This window comes from Poromitra crassiceps, assembly GCF_964638095.1.
Source record: "Poromitra crassiceps genome assembly, chromosome: 13".
Taxonomy (NCBI): domain Eukaryota; kingdom Metazoa; phylum Chordata; class Actinopteri; order Beryciformes; family Melamphaidae; genus Poromitra; species Poromitra crassiceps.
The window spans coordinates 32,353,140-32,362,702 of NC_139644.1; positions in this window are offsets into that span (position 1 = coordinate 32,353,140).

A 9,563-nucleotide genomic window follows, 5' to 3' on the forward strand; every position below is an offset into this window, starting at 1 on the left:
ATCTCGGCTTCTTTTTTCTTTTTTTTTAAGTCGGTTTATTTGTTCTTTGCAACTCATGGTCTGTTGCTTTTAAATATGGTTTTATTTCTCTTATGGTATAGAATAGGGCATGGTGTGACCCGGTGCTTTGGGAAGGCTGCAGTTGATATGAAGGAGAAAAGGGTATTTTGTTAAAAATGCACCTCTGTGTTCTCCCTCTGTCTTCCCTGTCCACCATTGCCTGTCACAGATTTGATCCTCCTGCTAGGATGATGGAAACACTAATGAGACTGTGGGGAATAGGAGAGATGAGCCTTGTGCTGTGTGGCCTCGCCTGTGACGCTTCACATCTGAGTGCCGAGGGAGAAAATACCCAATACCTCCATAACAGACTGAACAAACATTCTCACCTCAGTCAGTAGATCTCATCTTATTTTTGTGAACTTGTTTTGATTTATCTTGAAGCTATTTTTTGTTTGTCTTTTTGATCATGTGTTTAGAGTGGAGTTGGAGGGTTTTTGGTTTTTGTTTGATTTCACGACCTTGAAACGATGCAAAAAAAATGACGTGGATGTGTACTAGCTTTGGTCTTGTTTTTGCTCTTTATTCACTTGAATCTCTTTAAAACTTAATTTTCATGTAAATTCACAACATACACCAAAGCACTTTTTCCTCTGATGGTGGGTTTGTTCAGTGCCTCACAAAAAAATATCCCCTCGGCGGATGAGAATGAAGTTCTTCACGTGTTCTTCAAAAGACCACCATTCTGCTTTGAGCTCACGTTCACTTGAACCCTCTCTCCAGTGTCTCATTTATTAGGCAGGCACACATGGATTTGGCTCAAGAAGATATGTCACACTGCAAGTTATCCATCTTTCATCTCCATATGGCATGTGATAATTACCTCACATACGATGTTTCGCAGTGATATTCTGATGAAATATCAGTTGCTTATGAATTTTATTATTGATTATTCTATGTTTTTGCATCCCCTTCCTTCCCTCTTCCCAAAGATTGAAACAGGGTGTTTACTAGTTGTGTGTAGGGACTACTGTAATTGCACTTCCACTTTAGACTCGAAACTGATTTGAGCGTGAGAAAATAGGGTAGAAACTACCAGGTAAAGGCATCCTAGTTTAGTAGAAATACTGGAAAGAAAATCCACAATTGATAGTCCTTAATGATATGATAAGGAAATAAAGATCCTAGCTAATATAGCGGTTTGTAGCTGCTAGATCCAGATTTATAGTTCCACTGAACTGAAAGGAAATGTATTCATCAATACACTGGAACTCATTCACTGGCTTGATTTTTTCCCCGGCCCCGCCCATCCTCATTGAAAGCCTGATGAGTATGAGTATTATTAGCCGATATAATTTAAGATGAATCTGTAATAGACAGCACATTTTTTGTATTAACAATACATCTATTATTCGCTCTTAAGTTAATTTTCCCTTTTATCTTTTAGTCTAATTTGTCCTCTATCAGAGCTGCTGTTTTTGTGACTTGTACTTCACCCCTGTGAATATTTGTGCTATGATCTACACTGGGCTTTAATCCTAATGTTGTGTGTACACTTTTTTTTCTTTTTCTAATATGTTTCATTATTTGAGTAGATATTTATATGGTGTTAATTAAGGCAGTTTTCCCCCCACTGCGCCCCCCCCCTTCCCCCACTGTTTTCCCCCCTCATTTGCATGGCTTGAAAGGGTTAACTTTTAGGTTTTCAGTGTTGGTTGTATCATAAGGGTCTAGTAGATTATAGCATACTTTACAAAGGGGTTTGAGGTGAGTTATAGATTTGTAGTCCTGTCTATTCTACTTTTGCACTACAAATAAATGGGGACTTAAGACAAGAGACGGTGTCTGGTGTTCTGTTATCTCTTATGCCGTGTGGAAATAACCCCAAAACCATATTTGTTCCACATTGTGGAACCTCTGGAATGTGTGGAATGTATCGTTGCTTTTTTTATTATTATTGGTAATAGTAGTAGTAGGTTCAGACCTCGTCATAGGTACCAACATTTCATTCCTACTCAGAATTATAACCCTTTAAATGTCTATTTGTTTACATCCTGGCACTGTTTGTATAGTGCAAAAACAGTTATTTTCCATCCCACAAATGCAAAAAAAAAAATGGGGGTGGGGGGAGATGATCAGAGCCTGGGATGTCAAAGATTGGCTGCAACAGTTTTTTGCAGTGTTGGATAAATAAATAAAAAAGATCCCCATTATGAAGTATGTAAAAACGCCTTGAATGATTATCGCCCAGCCCTGTCATAACTGACTATACTGTTTGTAAATTATTATTCACAAAGCTGAAAAAATAGTTTTATTGCCTCGTTCCTATGACATCAAGAAAAGGTCAAACTGATCAGCAGTGTTGTGCAAATTACTTTCAAAATGTAATATACTACATATTACTAGTTACTTTCATTTGAAAGTAATAAGTTACTTTACAATATTACTTTCTGTGTAGAGTAACTCGTTACTTATGACACTACTTTTGCATTACTTTTACCAAAACAACAGCAGCAGCAGAATGACATCGCCGCCCCAGAACCATCCCAAAAAATAATTTCAACCGCCTTGAAGTCAGTGTAAACAATCCAAATTTCTAAATGTTATTATTTTCCTTTCTTATTGTCATTTATAGTGGTTATTTGCATAAAAACACAGTTTGATTAGGAAATGATTGTTTTTTTTAAAATATGTGCTTTGATTTAATAAAATGTAACTCAATTTGTAACTTGAGTTACTTGACAAAGTAACTGGTATAATATTACTGAAATCCTATAAGTAATCCCAGCGAGCCCAAAACGTTTTTTCAACGTTGATTTTTAGTTTAAATCTGGGTGAGATTGGGTTTAAACGTCTAAAACCTAATTTCACCCTCTTTTCAACCGGCTAAAATGCGGTTACAACGTCAACGTGTCAAAAAACACAATTTGGTTAATCATATTGTTAAAACATTATTGTAGCTTGATATAGAGGCAATATTGATAGTGTGTGATTTGGCATTTGTCCAATTTATTGTGTAACTGAGAGTTGAAATCTGGTCTACACGAAAACTACATTTCAACGCATTTTATGTCACATGAAATATCATAAATATGGGACTATATAGGCTATGTGGTGCCAGCAAAAAGCTTCCAGGACACAACTATGGTTAATAGTTTAGCGCAATACTATAAAATAATGAATTGAGTTCCTGCAGCAATGTGCATGCGCAAGTAGGCTACTTAGTCGCTATAGCTCAGGGGTGGGCAACTATTTTTCATGGGGGGCCACATGAGAAATCCAGATTGTTGCCGGGGGCCGAACAAATATTGTCATGCCGTAATGGATGGGCAACTTTGATGATAGAGAGGGCCACAAAAAAAGTCCTCGCTACAGATTTTGCTGAGGGCTGAACGGCGCCAGCGCGGGCATTTGAAGCCAGGTTTAGAGGAATAACTAATTTTAAATTAACAGTTGTGATGTCATTATTCAGTCTTAACCACCAATATTTGATCCTTTTCTCACTCACTCCTATGTCACCACACTCTCCCTGCAGGGCTTGAAATTAATTTTTTTCACCACCTGCCAATATGGCTGCTAGATTTTAAAGTTACCAGCCAATTAGAATTTCCACTATCCGAAATGTTTTTCTTGAAATAAACCAGAATATGAGTGGGTTAATTTAAGCATAAGTACCGTAAATTCCGGACTATAAGCCGCACCTTTTTTCCCGTTTTTTGGGCTTTTTTGGCCCCTGCGGCTTATATAACGGTGCGGCTTATCTATGGATTTTTTCAAAAATAAAATAAAAAAATCTCTCTTTTTTAGCACTCTTTCTAACTATAAATCCTATATAACTATAATAAGTTTTAATTTCCTCTCTTGCCCTCTTTTCACCACACTGTATGACACTGTATGACACTGTGTGCACTGTAAAAAACAACACAGGTGGTGTTGTGTTATGTTGTTTTGTTGAAATGTTAATAAATGGGAGCTTCCTCTACAATCACCTCTGTGCATGAACCCTTACATATGGTAATTAAACATTAAAAAAAAAAAAAAAAAAAAAAAAAAAACATTAAAACACCCGCGGCTTATATAAGAAAAAAATAGTCAACTTTGAAGGTGCGGCTTATACACCGGTGCGCCTTATAGTCCGGAATTTACGGTATCAGTAAGTGGCCGGGATTCCCAAAGCCTGTGTTGAGGGTCACACGAACATGCACTCTTGAAGCTAAATAAATCCAAAACCAACAAGTTAATTATTTAAATTTCTACCTCAATGTAGAACAGCCATTTCTTACACATGAGATTACTTTTGGCCTTTTAGTCATAAAGATTATTGAAAGATATTCCATATTCCAGACTGAAATGCTATAACAGAAGAATATTGGCCAGAATGACATGAACATTTGGACACTTATTCAGCGGGTATCTTGCATGTTGCGTTCAGGTGCACTGTAAAAAAAAAAAAAAAGAATTGCAATTCCATCGCGGGCCACACAGTGGGCCGTATGTTGCCCATGTGTGCTTTATAGTAACGTTCAGTGAGTCATAACTCATTTATAATTAAGCCCATAGTTAATGAACTAATCATGTACAAAACACACACACAGTCACATATTTTATATACTGTATATGTTGTAAGCCTAATTTTTGCCATCACAGCTGCTTTTTACATGTATGGGATAATACAGGCTAATATACAAGGTGTCCCAAGCTCTGAGTCATTATAAACTCAATTAGCTACAGAAGCTAATGTTCACATTCAGTCCTTGTATATTTCTCTCATGTGTTCATCATTCCTTTCCTCTGTGTGTGTGTGATTGAGAAATGAGATGCAGGTGGTGTTCATCCTAATTGGCCTGGTCAGGTGTCAGATTGCTGCTGGCTGATTGGCTGGTGGGGAGCATTTAAGCCAGCTGATGCCATCCTGTCGCCCCTTGCTCTCCTCATTCCCAACGATGATGGCTGCTGTGCTGACTGCTGTGTTCTGTCAGGTAGGAACTGTGTGTAGACCTACTTTAGTAGTTCTGCAGAACTTTATTAAGATGTGTCTTTATCTTGGTAGACCTGTGCAGTCTAAACTGTAAATAGTTACCTTCCAGATCTACACTTTTGTACACTGTAAATAACACTTACCCAAGTAGCAGAAAGTAGGGGGAGAAGCCCTTTAGTTTTTTAACATTTTCTGATGTTTATTTTGTAGGAGCTTATAGGTAAGAGCTGTGTCTCTTATTTAATCCATCATTTTCTTTTCTTAGGTAAATTTAAGGTTGGGGATTAGTTTGATTGGTTAGTTGTGTTTGGGCCATGCTGTGCTCTGAAACTAAACCTGCTACTTGTGAACTTGTGATGGTGGTTTGGCTGATCAACCTTGGGAGTGGGAAGAGTGGGGGCACTTTTGTGTTGCGGTCCGGTTCCCCGAGGCCGGTTCCTAACATAATTGGGTGCTCGTCTGCTTTTCTCATTCGTCAGCACGTCGTGTGTGTGTGTGTATATATATATTTTATGTTTGTCTGGTGGGCAGTCTTTGTGCAGGTGGTAAATGGTGTTAGTCAAGGTGCCTTTGCATGGAGCTGAGAAAGCTCATGGTGGTAAAGCTGGTGGAGATGTTTGTTGGAGGAGCCGGTCAGAGGGGACCAGTAAGACTGAGGAGGGGTGTGACAAGGCAGGGCCGTCAGTAGCACCGTTTCTCCTCTTTCTGTGTAGACTGCTACCCTACAAGAGTCTCCGTACATAGACTTGCCTGTCACTCTGACTCCCAAGCCGTCTAAATCAGCGATACAGACGTATTTACAAGTGTCACAGAAACATTTCAAAGCCACATATTGAGAAGAAGAGTTCATAGCTTCTCGACATCGGGGTTAGAAAGCTCGTCGCTGCTCATAAATGCCTCTTTTCATCTTAAGTCTGTGCTGGTGATATTTTTTACCGAGCTTTCGGCCAGAGTGGCGCTGTTGAGCGCTCTGACGGCTGGGAGCTCTAATCTGGAAAAAATATCACCAGCACAGACTTAAGATGAAAAGAGGCATTTATGAGCAGCGTCGAGCTTTCTAACCCCGACGTCGAGAAGCGATGAACCCTTCTTCTCAATATGTGGCTTTGAAATGTTTCTGACACTTGTAAATACGTCTGTATCACTGATTTAGACGGCTTGGGAGTCAGAGTCACAGGCAAGTCTATGTACGGAGACGGGACTTTTGTAGGGTAGCATAGTCTACACAGAAAGAGGAGAAACGGTGCTACTGACGGCCCTGCCTTGTCACGCCCCTCCTCAGTCTTACTGGTCCCCTCTGACCGGCTCCACCTCCAACAAACATCTGCACCAGCTTTACCACCATGAGCTTCCTCAGCTCCATGCACACCATTTACCACCTGCACAAAGACTGCCCACCAGACAAACATATAATATATATATATATACTCCGACGACGTGCTGACGAACGAGAAAAGCGGAAGAGCCCCCAATTATATTAGGAACCGGCCTCGAAACGGGACCGCAACACAAAAGTGCCCCCACTCTTCCCACTCCCAAGGATGATCAGCCAAACCACCATCACAAGTTCACAAGTCGCAGGTTTAGTTTCAGAGCACAGCATGGCCCCAACAACAAACTAATCCCCAACCTTAAACTTACCTAAGAAAAGGATGGATTAAATAAAAGACAGCTCTCACCTATAAGCTCCTACCAAATAAACATGAGAAAATGTTACAAAAAACTAGGGCTTCGCCCTCCTACTTTACTTGGGTAAGATGTTAGTGTACAGAAGTGTAGAGCTGGAAGTAGCTATTTACAGTATAGATGCACAGGTCCACCAAGATAACACATCTTATAGTTCTGAAGAACCAAGTAGGCCAACACAGTTCCTACCTGACAGAACACAGCAAAGAGTCAACAGAGAGCCATCATAGTTGGGAGTACAATGAGTGGACTCATAGTTAAATTACACACTGAGGAAAGGAATGATGTGAACACATGACACTTAAATGCTATAGCATAAAGAGTTTTGAATGATAGCCCCAAACTTTTATTTCGCCAACTTCCTGTGTCTGCACTGTAAAATGGGTTTGGGGATGCCATCCCTTGCAGTCATTGCCACCGATGATGGCTGTTCTGCTGACTCTTTGTTCTGTCAGGTAGGCACTGTGTGTAGGCCTACTTTGGTAGTTCTTTAGAACTTGAAGAGCTGTCCTTGTCTAGGTAGACTTGTGCAGTCGAAACTGTAAATAGCTACCTTCCAAATCTATACTATTTTACACTAAATAACTCTTACCCAAGTAGTAGGAGGGAGAAGCCCTTTAGTTTTGTAACATTCTCATGTTTATTTTGTAGGAGCTTATAGGTGAGAGCTGTGTCTATTTTTTTTTTAATCCATCCTTTTCTTAGGTAAGTTTAAGGTTGGCGATTAGTTTGATTTGTTGATGTTGGGGCCATGCTGTGCTCTGAAACTAAACCTGCTACTTGTGAACTTGTGATGGTGGTTTGGCTGATCATCTTTGGGAGTGGGAAGAGTGGGGGCACTTTTGTGTTGCCGTCCCCTTCCCCGAGGCCCGTTCCTAACATAATTAGGGGGTCGCCCGCTTTTCTCGTTCGTCAGCACGTCGTCTGAGTATATATATATTTTATATGTTTGTCTGGTGGGCAGTCTTTGTGCAGGTGGTAAATGGTGTGCATGGAGCTGAGGAAGCTCATGGTGGTAAAGCTGGTGGAGAGAGAGGTTTGTTGGAGGAGGAGCCGGTCAGAGGGGACCAGTAAGACTGAGGAGGGGCGTGACAAGGCAGGGCCGTCAGTAGCACCGTTTCTCCTCTTTCTGTGTAGACTGCTACCCTACAAGAGTCCCGTCTCCGTACATAGACTTGCCTGTGACTCTGACTCCCAAGCCGTCTAAATCAGTGATACAGACGTATTTACAAGTGTCACAGAAACATTTCAAAGCCACATATTGAGAAGAAGGGTTCATCGCTTCTCGACGTCGGAGTTAGAAAGCTCGACGCTGCTCATAAATGCCTCTTTTCATCTGAAGTCTGTGCTGGTGATATTTTTTCCAGGTTAGAGCTATCAGCCGTCAGAGCGCTCAACAGCGCCACTCTGGCCAAAGGCGCGGTAAAAAATATCACCAGCACAGACTTCAGATGAAAAGAGACATTTATGAGCAGCGTCGAGCTTTCTAACCCCGATGTCAAGAAACTATGAACTCTTCTTCTCAATATGTGGCTTTGAAATGTTTCTGTGACACTTGTAAATACGTCTGTATCGCTGATTTAGAGTGACTGCGAGAGTCAGAGTGACAGGCAAGTCTATGTACGGAGACTCTTGTAGGGTAGCATAGTCTACACAGAAAGGAGAAACGGTGCTACTGACGGCCCTGCCTTGTCACGCCCCTCCTCAGTCTTACTGGTCCCCTCTGACCGGCTCCTCCTCCAACAAACATCTCCACCAGCTTTACCACCATGAGCTTCCTCAGCTCCATGCAAAGCCACCTTGACTAACACCATTTACCACCTGCACAAAGACTGCCCACCAGACAAACATATAAAATATATATATACACACACACAGACGACGTGCTGACGAATGAGAAAAGCAGACGAGCACCCAATTATGTTAGGAACCGGCCTCGGGGAACGGGACCGCAACACAAAAGTGCCCCCACTCTTCCCACTCCCAAGGATGATCAGTCAAACCACCATCACAAGTTCACAAGTAGCAGGTTTAGTTTCAGAGCACAGCATGGCCCCAACACAACTAACCAATCAAACTAATCCCCAGCCTTAAATTTACCTAAGAAAAGAAAATGATGGATTAAATAAGACACAGCTCTTAGCTATAAGCTCCTACAAAATAAACATGAGAAAATGTTACAAAAAACTAAAGGGCTTCTCCCCCTACTTTCTGCTACTTGGGTAAGTGTTATTTACAGTGTACAAAAGTGTAGATCTGGAAGGTAACTATTTACAGTTTAGACTGCACAGGTCTACCAAGATAACGACACATCTTAATAAAGTTCTGCAGAACTACTAAAGTAGGTCTACACACAGTTCCTACCTGACAGAACACAGCAGTCAGCACAGCAGCCATCATCGTTGGGAATGAGGAGAGCAAGGGGCGACAGGATGGCATCAGCTGGCTTAAATGCTCTCCACCAGCCAATCAGCCAGCAGCAATCTGACACCTGACCAGGCCAATTAGGATGAACACCACCTGCATCTCATTTCTCAATCACACACACACAGAGGAGGAAAGGAATGATGAACACATGAGAGAAATATACAAGGACTGAATGTGAACATTAGCTTCTGTAGCTAATTGAGTTTATAATGACTCAGAGCTTGGGACACCTTGTATATTAGCCTGTATTATCCCATACATGTAAAAAGCAGCTGTGATGGCAAAAAGTAGGCTTACAACATATACAGTATATAAAATATGTGACTGTGTGTGTGTTTTGTACATGATTAGTTCATTAACTATGGGCTTAATTATAAATGAGTTCTGACTGAACGTTACTATAAAGCACACATGGGCAACATACGGCCCCCCTGTGTGGCGGGTATGTGTTAGAGGGTACACACAGGAAAAT